Source organism: Tasmannia lanceolata, unplaced genomic scaffold (genome assembly GCF_043159265.1).
Source record: "Tasmannia lanceolata isolate RefF3 unplaced genomic scaffold, GAP_Taslan_0.1 ptg000022l, whole genome shotgun sequence".
Classification (NCBI taxonomy): Eukaryota; Viridiplantae; Streptophyta; class Magnoliopsida; order Canellales; family Winteraceae; genus Tasmannia; species Tasmannia lanceolata.
The window spans coordinates 177,501-192,500 of NW_027518699.1; positions in this window are offsets into that span (position 1 = coordinate 177,501).

Sequence of the window (15,000 nt, forward strand, 5' to 3'; positions counted from 1 at the left end):
TTGCACACGGGCCTGGCACACAAGCCTTGGGCACTAGCCTTGCGCACTAGCGTTCCACATGAGCCTTGCACACTAGCCTTGGACACTAGCCTTGCACACAGGCCTTGCACACTAGGCATGCTTGGGCGAGCTGATCCCGCATCAAGTCGACGGGTCTAGGCATTCTTGGGCGCAGATCCCGCATCGTCTCGTCGCGTCTGGGCGCAAACACGTCGCGTCTCGTTGCGTCTTCAGAAGTCGTCGCTAACAGCACCTTTGGTTGCCACTGGTGGTTAGGCTGGTTGGTTGCGCAAACCCTATAGGAGGGTGGCATGCTGGTGGGCGTTTTTGCCCGGATAGGCACTAGAATGTGCAGATTTTGGGCGTTTTTGCCTGGATAGGCTAAGGAATGGGCATGCTTTGGGCGTTTTTGCCCGGATAGGCACCGGAATGCTTGGCCTTGGCTTGTCCTAGCAAGGCATTGCTGGGTTGGGCTCCCTTGGCCTTTTGGGCGCCTTGGACGATGTCTTGCGAAGACCATGGGCACAAGGCCATGGCATATGGTGAGGAAAGGACCACGGTTGCCAAGGTTAGGCACCGGAATGCTTGGCCTTGGCTTGCCAAAGCAGGGCATTGCTGGGTTGGGCTCCCTTGGCCTTCCGGGCGCCTTGGACACTGTCTTGGGAAGACCATGGGCACAAGGCCATGGCATATGGTGGGGAATGGACAACGGTTGCCAAGGCTAGGCATATAGAGAGGAATTGCATTTTTGCCCGGATAGGCACCGGAATGCTTGGCCTTGGCTTGCCATAGCAGGGCATTGCTGGGTTGGGCTCCCTTGGCCTTCCGGGGGCCTTGGACGCTGTCTTGGGAAGACCATGGGCACAAGGCCATGGCATATAGTGAGGAATGGACCACGGTTGGCAAGGCTAGGCATATAGAGAGGAATGGACCACGGTTGCCAAGGTTGCGCAAGTTTTGGGCATTTTTTGCCCGGATATGCCCAAGTATGCCCCGATAGGCCCGTTACGCCCCGGTATGAACGCGTATGCCCGGATAGACTCGGTATGCCTTGGGATACATGCGTATGCCCCGATATGCGCACGTGTGCCCCAGTAGGGCTCGGTATGCCCCGGTATGTACGCGTGTGCCCCGATAGGCCCGGTATGCCCCGATATGCACACGTGTGCCCCAATAGGGGTCGGTATGCCCCGGTAGGTACGCGTGTGCCCCGTAATGCACGTTTCGCAGATCTCCCCGCATGTCCCGCCCCTATATGTAATACTTACTTACTTACTTACTTTCTTTCTTGCTTGCTTGCTTGCTTGCAATGGTTGGGAGTGCCCGGCATGCCCCGCTGCAGAGACCAAGGGCGCAATGACTTGGCACCGCGGATGCCGGGACTCCGGCACTTCCCGTGGCACTGATGGTTGGTTCCAAAGACAAAAGGCCGTGCAAGGCCACCGCACCGCGGATGATTTTGCTCGTGCTGGCGCCGTTGTGTGGCCAAAGAACATGCGCGAATGCTCGTGTCGGAAGGGTTGGTGTCCTGGCCCCGCGGGTGTCACGAATGCTCGGTTGCGAAGACCATGGGACCAGAGCCATGGCACGTCGGATGATGGCTCCAGCTGGCGCCCCGGCACTTTCTGTGGCATTGATGCTCGGTTTCAAAGACAAACGTGCGCAGTGCCAGGGGACCGCGGATGACTGCTCGTGCTGGCCCCGTTGGGCGGCATTGATGGTCGGTTGCAAAGAAAATGCGCGATTGCTCGTGTCGGGGCCCGGCAAGCCAAGGCCAAGCGAGCCATGGCACGTCGGATGATGGCTCCAGCTGGCGCCCCGGCACTTTCTGTGGCATTGATGCTCGGTTTCAAAGACAAACGTGCGCAGGGCCAGGGGACCGCGGATGACTGCTCGTGCTGGCCCCGTTGGGCGGCATTGATGGTCGGTTGCAAAGAAAATGCGCGATTGCTCGTGTCGGGGCCTGGCAAGCCAAGGCCAAGCGAGCCATGGCAACGCGGATGATGGCTCGCTAGTGCTGGCGCCGTGCACAGTGGCCTCGCACACTCGCCCTGCACGCTTCCCTTGCACGCAGCCTTGCACACTAGCCTCGCATGCGAGCCTTGCACCCTAGCCATGCAAACTAGCCTTGCACGGTAGCCATGCACACAAGCCGTGCACATTAGCCATGCGCACAAGCCCCGCACACTAGCCTTGCGCACAACCCTTGCACACAAGCCATGCACTCGAGCAATGCACACAAGCCTTGCACTCAAGCAATGCACACAAGCCCTGGACACTAGCCTTGCACACGGGCCTGGCACACAAGCCTTGGGCACTAGCCTTGCGCACTAGCGTTCCACATGAGCCTTGCACACTAGCCTTGGACACTAGCCTTGCACACAGGCCTTGCACACTAGGCATGCTTGGGCGAGCTGATCCCGCATCAAGTCGACGGGTCTAGGCATTCTTGGGCGCAGATCCCGCATCGTCTCGTCGCGTCTGGGCGCAAACACGTCGCGTCTCGTTGCGTCTTCAGAAGTCGTCGCTAACAGCACCTTTGGTTGCCACTGGTGGTTAGGCTGGTTGGTTGCGCAAACCCTATAGGAGGGTGGCATGCTGGTGGGCGTTTTTGCCCGGAGAGGCACTAGAATGTGCAGATTTTGGGCGTTTTTGCCTGGATAGGCTAAGGAATGGGCATGCTTTGGGCGTTTTTGCCCGGATAGGCACCGGAATGCTTGGCCTTGGCTTGTCCTAGCAAGGCATTGCTGGGTTGGGCTCCCTTGGCCTTTTGGGCGCCTTGGACTATGTCTTGCGAAGACCATGGGCACAAGGCCATGGCATATGGTGAGGAAAGGACCACGGTTGCCAAGGTTAGGCACCGGAATGCTTGGCCTTGGCTTGCCAAAGCAGGGCATTGCTGGGTTGGGCTCCCTTGGCCTTCCGGGCGCCTTGGACACTGTCTTGGGAAGACCATGGGCACAAGGCCATGGCATATGGTGGGGAATGGACCACGGTTGCCAAGGCTAGGCATATAGAGAGGAATTGCATTTTTGCCCGGATAGGCACCGGAATGCTTGGCCTTGGCTTGCCATAGCAGGGCATTGCTGGGTTGGGCTCCCTTGGCCTTCCGGGGGCCTTGGACGCTGTCTTGGGAAGACCATGGGCACAAGGCCATGGCATATAGTGAGGAATGGACCACAGTTGGCAAGGCTAGGCATATAGAGAGGAATGGACCACGGTTGCCAAGGTTGCGCAAGTTTTGGGCATTTTTTGCCCGGATATGCCCAAGTATGCCCCGATAGGCCCGTTACGCCCCGGTATGAACGCGTATGCCCGGATAGACTCGGTATGCCTTGGGATACATGCGTATGCCCCGATATGCGCACGTGTGCCCCAGTAGGGCTCGGTATGCCCCGGTATGTACGCGTGTGCCCCGATAGGCCCGGTATGCCCCGATATGCACACGTGTGCCCCAATAGGGGTCGGTATGCCCCGGTAGGTACGCGTGTGCCCCGTAATGCACGTTTCGCAGATCTCCCCGCATGTCCCGCCCCTATATGTAATACTTACTTACTTACTTACTTTCTTTCTTGCTTGCTTGCTTGCTTGCAATGGTTGGGAGTGCCCGGCATGCCCCGCTGCAGAGACCAAGGGCGCAATGACTTGGCACCGCGGATGCCGGGACTCCGGCACTTCCCGTGGCACTGATGGTTGGTTCCAAAGACAAAAGGCCGTGCAAGGCCACCGCACCGCGGATGATTTTGCTCGTGCTGGCGCCGTTGTGTGGCCAAAGAACATGCGCGAATGCTCGTGTCGGAAGGGTTGGTGTCCTGGCCCCGCGGGTGTCACGAATGCTCGGTTGCGAAGACCATGGGACCAGAGCCATGGCACGTCGGATGATGGCTCCAGCTGGCGCCCCGGCACTTTCTGTGGCATTGATGCTCGGTTTCAAAGACAAACGTGCGCAGGGCCAGGGGACCGCGGATGACTGCTCGTGCTGGCCCCGTTGGGCAGCATTGATGGTCGGTTGCAAAGAAAATGCGCGATTGCTCGTGTCGGGGCCCGGCAAGCCAAGGCCAAGCGAGCCATGGCACGTCGGATGATGGCTCCAGCTGGCGCCCCGGCACTTTCTGTGGCATTGATGCTCGGTTTCAAAGACAAACGTGCGCAGGGCCAGGGGACCGCGGATGACTGCTCGTGCTGGCCCCGTTGGGCGGCATTGATGGTCGGTTGCAAAGAAAATGCGCGATTGCTCGTGTCGGGGCCTGGCAAGCCAAGGCCAAGCGAGCCATGGCAACGCGGATGATGGCTCGCTAGTGCTGGCGCCGTGCACAGTGGCCTCGCACACTCGCCCTGCACGCTTCCCTTGCACGCAGCCTTGCACACTAGCCTCGCATGCGAGCCTTGCACCCTAGCCATGCAAACTAGCCTTGCACGGTAGCCATGCACACAAGCCGTGCACATTAGCCATGCGCACAAGCCCCGCACACTAGCCTTGCGCACAACCCTTGCACACAAGCCATGCACTCGAGCAATGCACACAAGCCTTGCACTCAAGCAATGCACACAAGCCCTGGACACTAGCCTTGCACACGGGCCTGGCACACAAGCCTTGGGCACTAGCCTTGCGCACTAGCGTTCCACATGAGCCTTGCACACTAGCCTTGGACACTAGCCTTGCACACAGGCCTTGCACACTAGGCATGCTTGGGCGAGCTGATCCCGCATCAAGTCGACGGGTCTAGGCATTCTTGGGCGCAGATCCCGCATCGTCTCGTCGCGTCTGGGCGCAAACACGTCGCGTCTCGTTGCGTCTTCAGAAGTCGTCGCTAACAGCACCTTTGGTTGCCACTGGTGGTTAGGCTGGTTGGTTGCGCAAACCCTATAGGAGGGTGGCATGCTGGTGGGCGTTTTTGCCCGGATAGGCACTAGAATGTGCAGATTTTGGGCGTTTTTGCCTGGATAGGCTAAGGAATGGGCATGCTTTGGGCGTTTTTGCCCGGATAGGCACCGGAATGCTTGGCCTTGGCTTGTCCTAGCAAGGCATTGCTGGGTTGGGCTCCCTTGGCCTTTTGGGCGCCTTGGACGATGTCTTGCGAAGACCATGGGCACAAGGCCATGGCATATGGTGAGGAAAGGACCACGGTTGCCAAGGTTAGGCACCGGAATGCTTGGCCTTGGCTTGCCAAAGCAGGGCATTGCTGGGTTGGGCTCCCTTGGCCTTCCGGGCGCCTTGGACACTGTCTTGGGAAGACCATGGGCACAAGGCCATGGCATATGGTGGGGAATGGACCACGGTTGCCAAGGCTAGGCATATAGAGAGGAATTGCATTTTTGCCCGGATAGGCACCGGAATGCTTGGCCTTGGCTTGCCATAGCAGGGCATTGCTGGGTTGGGCTCCCTTGGCCTTCCGGGGGCCTTGGACGCTGTCTTGGGAAGACCATGGGCACAAGGCCATGGCATATAGTGAGGAATGGACCACGGTTGGCAAGGCTAGGCATATAGAGAGGAATGGACCACGGTTGCCAAGGTTGCGCAAGTTTTGGGCATTTTTTGCCCGGATATGCCCAAGTATGCCCCGATAGGCCCGTTACGCCCCGGTATGAACGCGTATGCCCGGATAGACTCGGTATGCCTTGGGATACATGCGTATGCCCCGATATGCGCACGTGTGCCCCAGTAGGGCTCGGTATGCCCCGGTATGTACGCGTGTGCCCCGATAGGCCCGGTATGCCCCGATATGCACACGTGTGCCCCAATAGGGGTCGGTATGCCCCGGTAGGTACGCGTGTGCCCCGTAATGCACGTTTCGCAGATCTCCCCGCATGTCCCGCCCCTATATGTAATACTTACTTACTTACTTACTTTCTTTCTTGCTTGCTTGCTTGCTTGCAATGGTTGGGAGTGCCCGGCATGCCCCGCTGCAGAGACCAAGGGCGCAATGACTTGGCACCGCGGATGCCGGGACTCCGGCACTTCCCGTGGCACTGATGGTTGGTTCCAAAGACAAAAGGCCGTGCAAGGCCACCGCACCGCGGATGATTTTGCTCGTGCTGGCGCCGTTGTGTGGCCAAAGAACATGCGCGAATGCTCGTGTCGGAAGGGTTGGTGTCCTGGCCCCGCGGGTGTCACGAATGCTCGGTTGCGAAGACCATGGGACCAGAGCCATGGCACGTCGGATGATGGCTCCAGCTGGCGCCCCGGCACTTTCTGTGGCATTGATGCTCGGTTTCAAAGACAAACGTGCGCAGGGCCAGGGGACCGCGGATGACTGCTCGTGCTGGCCCCGTTGGGCGGCATTGATGGTCGGTTGCAAAGAAAATGCGCGATTGCTCGTGTCGGGGCCTGGCAAGCCAAGGCCAAGCGAGCCATGGCAACGCGGATGATGGCTCGCTAGTGCTGGCGCCGTGCACAGTGGCCTCGCACACTCGCCCTGCACGCTTCCCTTGCACGCAGCCTTGCACACTAGCCTCGCATGCGAGCCTTGCACCCTAGCCATGCAAACTAGCCTTGCACGGTAGCCATGCACACAAGCCGTGCACATTAGCCATGCGCACAAGCCCCGCACACTAGCCTTGCGCACAACCCTTGCACACAAGCCATGCACTCGAGCAATGCACACAAGCCTTGCACTCAAGCAATGCACACAAGCCCTGGACACTAGCCTTGCACACGGGCCTGGCACACAAGCCTTGGGCACTAGCCTTGCGCACTAGCGTTCCACATGAGCCTTGCACACTAGCCTTGGACACTAGCCTTGCACACAGGCCTTGCACACTAGGCATGCTTGGGCGAGCTGATCCCGCATCAAGTCGACGGGTCTAGGCATTCTTGGGCGCAGATCCCGCATCGTCTCGTCGCGTCTGGGCGCAAACACGTCGCGTCTCGTTGCGTCTTCAGAAGTCGTCGCTAACAGCACCTTTGGTTGCCACTGGTGGTTAGGCTGGTTGGTTGCGCAAACCCTATAGGAGGGTGGCATGCTGGTGGGCGTTTTTGCCCGGATAGGCACTAGAATGTGCAGATTTTGGGCGTTTTTGCCTGGATAGGCTAAGGAATGGGCATGCTTTGGGCGTTTTTGCCCGGATAGGCACCGGAATGCTTGGCCTTGGCTTGTCCTAGCAAGGCATTGCTGGGTTGGGCTCCCTTGGCCTTTTGGGCGCCTTGGACGATGTCTTGCGAAGACCATGGGCACAAGGCCATGGCATATGGTGAGGAAAGGACCACGGTTGCCAAGGTTAGGCACCGGAATGCTTGGCCTTGGCTTGCCAAAGCAGGGCATTGCTGGGTTGGGCTCCCTTGGCCTTCCGGGCGCCTTGGACACTGTCTTGGGAAGACCATGGGCACAAGGCCATGGCATATGGTGGGGAATGGACCACGGTTGCCAAGGCTAGGCATATAGAGAGGAATTGCATTTTTGCCCGGATAGGCACCGGAATGCTTGGCCTTGGCTTGCCATAGCAGGGCATTGCTGGGTTGGGCTCCCTTGGCCTTCCGGGGGCCTTGGACGCTGTCTTGGGAAGACCATGGGCACAAGGCCATGGCATATAGTGAGGAATGGACCACAGTTGGCAAGGCTAGGCATATAGAGAGGAATGGACCACGGTTGCCAAGGTTGCGCAAGTTTTGGGCATTTTTTGCCCGGATATGCCCAAGTATGCCCCGATAGGCCCGTTACGCCCCGGTATGAACGCGTATGCCCGGATAGACTCGGTATGCCTTGGGATACATGCGTATGCCCCGATATGCGCACGTGTGCCCCAGTAGGGCTCGGTATGCCCCGGTATGTACGCGTGTGCCCCGATAGGCCCGGTATGCCCCGATATGCACACGTGTGCCCCAATAGGGGTCGGTATGCCCCGGTAGGTACGCGTGTGCCCCGTAATGCACGTTTCGCAGATCTCCCCGCATGTCCCGCCCCTATATGTAATACTTACTTACTTACTTACTTTCTTTCTTGCTTGCTTGCTTGCTTGCAATGGTTGGGAGTGCCCGGCATGCCCCGCTGCAGAGACCAAGGGCGCAATGACTTGGCACCGCGGATGCCGGGACTCCGGCACTTCCCGTGGCACTGATGGTTGGTTCCAAAGACAAAAGGCCGTGCAAGGCCACCGCACCGCGGATGATTTTGCTCGTGCTGGCGCCGTTGTGTGGCCAAAGAACATGCGCGAATGCTCGTGTCGGAAGGGTTGGTGTCCTGGCCCCGCGGGTGTCACGAATGCTCGGTTGCGAAGACCATGGGACCAGAGCCATGGCACGTCGGATGATGGCTCCAGCTGGCGCCCCGGCACTTTCTGTGGCATTGATGCTCGGTTTCAAAGACAAACGTGCGCAGGGCCAGGGGACCGCGGATGACTGCTCGTGCTGGCCCCGTTGGGCAGCATTGATGGTCGGTTGCAAAGAAAATGCGCGATTGCTCGTGTCGGGGCCCGGCAAGCCAAGGCCAAGCGAGCCATGGCACGTCGGATGATGGCTCCAGCTGGCGCCCCGGCACTTTCTGTGGCATTGATGCTCGGTTTCAAAGACAAACGTGCGCAGGGCCAGGGGACCGCGGATGACTGCTCGTGCTGGCCCCGTTGGGCGGCATTGATGGTCGGTTGCAAAGAAAATGCGCGATTGCTCGTGTCGGGGCCTGGCAAGCCAAGGCCAAGCGAGCCATGGCAACGCGGATGATGGCTCGCTAGTGCTGGCGCCGTGCACAGTGGCCTCGCACACTCGCCCTGCACGCTTCCCTTGCACGCAGCCTTGCACACTAGCCTCGCATGCGAGCCTTGCACCCTAGCCATGCAAACTAGCCTTGCACGGTAGCCATGCACACAAGCCGTGCACATTAGCCATGCGCACAAGCCCCGCACACTAGCCTTGCGCACAACCCTTGCACACAAGCCATGCACTCGAGCAATGCACACAAGCCTTGCACTCAAGCAATGCACACAAGCCCTGGACACTAGCCTTGCACACGGGCCTGGCACACAAGCCTTGGGCACTAGCCTTGCGCACTAGCGTTCCACATGAGCCTTGCACACTAGCCTTGGACACTAGCCTTGCACACAGGCCTTGCACACTAGGCATGCTTGGGCGAGCTGATCCCGCATCAAGTCGACGGGTCTAGGCATTCTTGGGCGCAGATCCCGCATCGTCTCGTCGCGTCTGGGCGCAAACACGTCGCGTCTCGTTGCGTCTTCAGAAGTCGTCGCTAACAGCACCTTTGGTTGCCACTGGTGGTTAGGCTGGTTGGTTGCGCAAACCCTATAGGAGGGTGGCATGCTGGTGGGCGTTTTTGCCCGGATAGGCACTAGAATGTGCAGATTTTGGGCGTTTTTGCCTGGATAGGCTAAGGAATGGGCATGCTTTGGGCGTTTTTGCCCGGATAGGCACCGGAATGCTTGGCCTTGGCTTGTCCTAGCAAGGCATTGCTGGGTTGGGCTCCCTTGGCCTTTTGGGCGCCTTGGACGATGTCTTGCGAAGACCATGGGCACAAGGCCATGGCATATGGTGAGGAAAGGACCACGGTTGCCAAGGTTAGGCACCGGAATGCTTGGCCTTGGCTTGCCAAAGCAGGGCATTGCTGGGTTGGGCTCCCTTGGCCTTCCGGGCGCCTTGGACACTGTCTTGGGAAGACCATGGGCACAAGGCCATGGCATATGGTGGGGAATGGACCACGGTTGCCAAGGCTAGGCATATAGAGAGGAATTGCATTTTTGCCCGGATAGGCACCGGAATGCTTGGCCTTGGCTTGCCATAGCAGGGCATTGCTGGGTTGGGCTCCCTTGGCCTTCCGGGGGCCTTGGACGCTGTCTTGGGAAGACCATGGGCACAAGGCCATGGCATATAGTGAGGAATGGACCACGGTTGGCAAGGCTAGGCATATAGAGAGGAATGGACCACGGTTGCCAAGGTTGCGCAAGTTTTGGGCATTTTTTGCCCGGATATGCCCAAGTATGCCCCGATAGGCCCGTTACGCCCCGGTATGAACGCGTATGCCCGGATAGACTCGGTATGCCTTGGGATACATGCGTATGCCCCGATATGCGCACGTGTGCCCCAGTAGGGCTCGGTATGCCCCGGTATGTACGCGTGTGCCCCGATAGGCCCGGTATGCCCCGATATGCACACGTGTGCCCCAATAGGGGTCGGTATGCCCCGGTAGGTACGCGTGTGCCCCGTAATGCACGTTTCGCAGATCTCCCCGCATGTCCCGCCCCTATATGTAATACTTACTTACTTACTTACTTTCTTTCTTGCTTGCTTGCTTGCTTGCAATGGTTGGGAGTGCCCGGCATGCCCCGCTGCAGAGACCAAGGGCGCAATGACTTGGCACCGCGGATGCCGGGACTCCGGCACTTCCCGTGGCACTGATGGTTGGTTCCAAAGACAAAAGGCCGTGCAAGGCCACCGCACCGCGGATGATTTTGCTCGTGCTGGCGCCGTTGTGTGGCCAAAGAACATGCGCGAATGCTCGTGTCGGAAGGGTTGGTGTCCTGGCCCCGCGGGTGTCACGAATGCTCGGTTGCGAAGACCATGGGACCAGAGCCATGGCACGTCGGATGATGGCTCCAGCTGGCGCCCCGGCACTTTCTGTGGCATTGATGCTCGGTTTCAAAGACAAACGTGCGCAGTGCCAGGGGACCGCGGATGACTGCTCGTGCTGGCCCCGTTGGGCGGCATTGATGGTCGGTTGCAAAGAAAATGCGCGATTGCTCGTGTCGGGGCCCGGCAAGCCAAGGCCAAGCGAGCCATGGCACGTCGGATGATGGCTCCAGCTGGCGCCCCGGCACTTTCTGTGGCATTGATGCTCGGTTTCAAAGACAAACGTGCGCAGGGCCAGGGGACCGCGGATGACTGCTCGTGCTGGCCCCGTTGGGCGGCATTGATGGTCGGTTGCAAAGAAAATGCGCGATTGCTCGTGTCGGGGCCTGGCAAGCCAAGGCCAAGCGAGCCATGGCAACGCGGATGATGGCTCGCTAGTGCTGGCGCCGTGCACAGTGGCCTCGCACACTCGCCCTGCACGCTTCCCTTGCACGCAGCCTTGCACACTAGCCTCGCATGCGAGCCTTGCACCCTAGCCATGCAAACTAGCCTTGCACGGTAGCCATGCACACAAGCCGTGCACATTAGCCATGCGCACAAGCCCCGCACACTAGCCTTGCGCACAACCCTTGCACACAAGCCATGCACTCGAGCAATGCACACAAGCCTTGCACTCAAGCAATGCACACAAGCCCTGGACACTAGCCTTGCACACGGGCCTGGCACACAAGCCTTGGGCACTAGCCTTGCGCACTAGCGTTCCACATGAGCCTTGCACACTAGCCTTGGACACTAGCCTTGCACACAGGCCTTGCACACTAGGCATGCTTGGGCGAGCTGATCCCGCATCAAGTCGACGGGTCTAGGCATTCTTGGGCGCAGATCCCGCATCGTCTCGTCGCGTCTGGGCGCAAACACGTCGCGTCTCGTTGCGTCTTCAGAAGTCGTCGCTAACAGCACCTTTGGTTGCCACTGGTGGTTAGGCTGGTTGGTTGCGCAAACCCTATAGGAGGGTGGCATGCTGGTGGGCGTTTTTGCCCGGAGAGGCACTAGAATGTGCAGATTTTGGGCGTTTTTGCCTGGATAGGCTAAGGAATGGGCATGCTTTGGGCGTTTTTGCCCGGATAGGCACCGGAATGCTTGGCCTTGGCTTGTCCTAGCAAGGCATTGCTGGGTTGGGCTCCCTTGGCCTTTTGGGCGCCTTAGACGATGTCTTGCGAAGACCATGGGCACAAGGCCATGGCATATGGTGAGGAAAGGACCACGGTTGCCAAGGTTAGGCACCGGAATGCTTGGCCTTGGCTTGCCAAAGCAGGGCATTGCTGGGTTGGGCTCCCTTGGCCTTCCGGGCGCCTTGGACACTGTCTTGGGAAGACCATGGGCACAAGGCCATGGCATATGGTGGGGAATGGACCACGGTTGCCAAGGCTAGGCATATAGAGAGGAATTGCATTTTTGCCCGGATAGGCACCGGAATGCTTGGCCTTGGCTTGCCATAGCAGGGCATTGCTGGGTTGGGCTCCCTTGGCCTTCCGGGGGCCTTGGACGCTGTCTTGGGAAGACCATGGGCACAAGGCCATGGCATATAGTGAGGAATGGACCACGGTTGGCAAGGCTAGGCATATAGAGAGGAATGGACCACGGTTGCCAAGGTTGCGCAAGTTTTGGGCATTTTTTGCCCGGATATGCCCAAGTATGCCCCGATAGGCCCGTTACGCCCCGGTATGAACGCGTATGCCCGGATAGACTCGGTATGCCTTGGGATACATGCGTATGCCCCGATATGCGCACGTGTGCCCCAGTAGGGCTCGGTATGCCCCGGTATGTACGCGTGTGCCCCGATAGGCCCGGTATGCCCCGATATGCACACGTGTGCCCCAATAGGGGTCGGTATGCCCCGGTAGGTACGCGTGTGCCCCGTAATGCACGTTTCGCAGATCTCCCCGCATGTCCCGCCCCTATATGTAATACTTACTTACTTACTTACTTTCTTTCTTGCTTGCTTGCTTGCTTGCAATGGTTGGGAGTGCCCGGCATGCCCCGCTGCAGAGACCAAGGGCGCAATGACTTGGCACCGCGGATGCCGGGACTCCGGCACTTCCCGTGGCACTGATGGTTGGTTCCAAAGACAAAAGGCCGTGCAAGGCCACCGCACCGCGGATGATTTTGCTCGTGCTGGCGCCGTTGTGTGGCCAAAGAACATGCGCGAATGCTCGTGTCGGAAGGGTTGGTGTCCTGGCCCCGCGGGTGTCACGAATGCTCGGTTGCGAAGACCATGGGACCAGAGCCATGGCACGTCGGATGATGGCTCCAGCTGGCGCCCCGGCACTTTCTGTGGCATTGATGCTCGGTTTCAAAGACAAACGTGCGCAGGGCCAGGGGACCGCGGATGACTGCTCGTGCTGGCCCCGTTGGGCAGCATTGATGGTCGGTTGCAAAGAAAATGCGCGATTGCTCGTGTCGGGGCCCGGCAAGCCAAGGCCAAGCGAGCCATGGCACGTCGGATGATGGCTCCAGCTGGCGCCCCGGCACTTTCTGTGGCATTGATGCTCGGTTTCAAAGACAAACGTGCGCAGGGCCAGGGGACCGCGGATGACTGCTCGTGCTGGCCCCGTTGGGCGGCATTGATGGTCGGTTGCAAAGAAAATGCGCGATTGCTCGTGTCGGGGCCTGGCAAGCCAAGGCCAAGCGAGCCATGGCAACGCGGATGATGGCTCGCTAGTGCTGGCGCCGTGCACAGTGGCCTCGCACACTCGCCCTGCACGCTTCCCTTGCACGCAGCCTTGCACACTAGCCTCGCATGCGAGCCTTGCACCCTAGCCATGCAAACTAGCCTTGCACGGTAGCCATGCACACAAGCCGTGCACATTAGCCATGCGCACAAGCCCCGCACACTAGCCTTGCGCACAACCCTTGCACACAAGCCATGCACTCGAGCAATGCACACAAGCCTTGCACTCAAGCAATGCACACAAGCCCTGGACACTAGCCTTGCACACGGGCCTGGCACACAAGCCTTGGGCACTAGCCTTGCGCACTAGCGTTCCACATGAGCCTTGCACACTAGCCTTGGACACTAGCCTTGCACACAGGCCTTGCACACTAGGCATGCTTGGGCGAGCTGATCCCGCATCAAGTCGACGGGTCTAGGCATTCTTGGGCGCAGATCCCGCATCGTCTCGTCGCGTCTGGGCGCAAACACGTCGCGTCTCGTTGCGTCTTCAGAAGTCGTCGCTAACAGCACCTTTGGTTGCCACTGGTGGTTAGGCTGGTTGGTTGCGCAAACCCTATAGGAGGGTGGCATGCTGGTGGGCGTTTTTGCCCGGATAGGCACTAGAATGTGCAGATTTTGGGCGTTTTTGCCTGGATAGGCTAAGGAATGGGCATGCTTTGGGCGTTTTTGCCCGGATAGGCACCGGAATGCTTGGCCTTGGCTTGTCCTAGCAAGGCATTGCTGGGTTGGGCTCCCTTGGCCTTTTGGGCGCCTTGGACGATGTCTTGCGAAGACCATGGGCACAAGGCCATGGCATATGGTGAGGAAAGGACCACGGTTGCCAAGGTTAGGCACCGGAATGCTTGGCCTTGGCTTGCCAAAGCAGGGCATTGCTGGGTTGGGCTCCCTTGGCCTTCCGGGCGCCTTGGACACTGTCTTGGGAAGACCATGGGCACAAGGCCATGGCATATGGTGGGGAATGGACCACGGTTGCCAAGGCTAGGCATATAGAGAGGAATCGCATTTTTGCCCGGATAGGCACCGGAATGCTTGGCCTTGGCTTGCCATAGCAGGGCATTGCTGGGTTGGGCTCCCTTGGCCTTCCGGGGGCCTTGGACGCTGTCTTGGGAAGACCATGGGCACAAGGCCATGGCATATAGTGAGGAATGGACCACGGTTGGCAAGGCTAGGCATATAGAGAGGAATGGACCACGGTTGCCAAGGTTGCGCAAGTTTTGGGCATTTTTTGCCCGGATATGCCCAAGTATGCCCCGATAGGCCCGTTACGCCCCGGTATGAACGCGTATGCCCGGATAGACTCGGTATGCCTTGGGATACATGCGTATGCCCCGATAGGCTTGGTACGCCCCGATATGCGCACGTGTGCCCCAGTAGGGCTCGGTATGCCCCGGTATGTACGCGTGTGCCCCGATAGGCCCGGTATGCCCCGATATGCACACGTGTGCCCCAATAGGGGTCGGTATGCCCCGGTAGGTACGCGTGTGCCCCGTAATGCACGTTTCGCAGATCTCCCCGCATGTCCCGCCCCTATATGTAATACTTACTTACTTACTTACTTTCTTTCTTGCTTGCTTGCTTGCTTGCAATGGTTGGGAGTGCCCGGCATGCCCCGCTGCAGAGACCAAGGGCGCAATGACTTGGCACCGCGGATGCCGGGACTCCGGCACTTCCCGTGGCACTGATGGTTGGTTCCAAAGACAAAAGGCCGTGCAAGGCCACCACACCGCGGATGATTTTGCTCGTGCTGGCGCCGTTG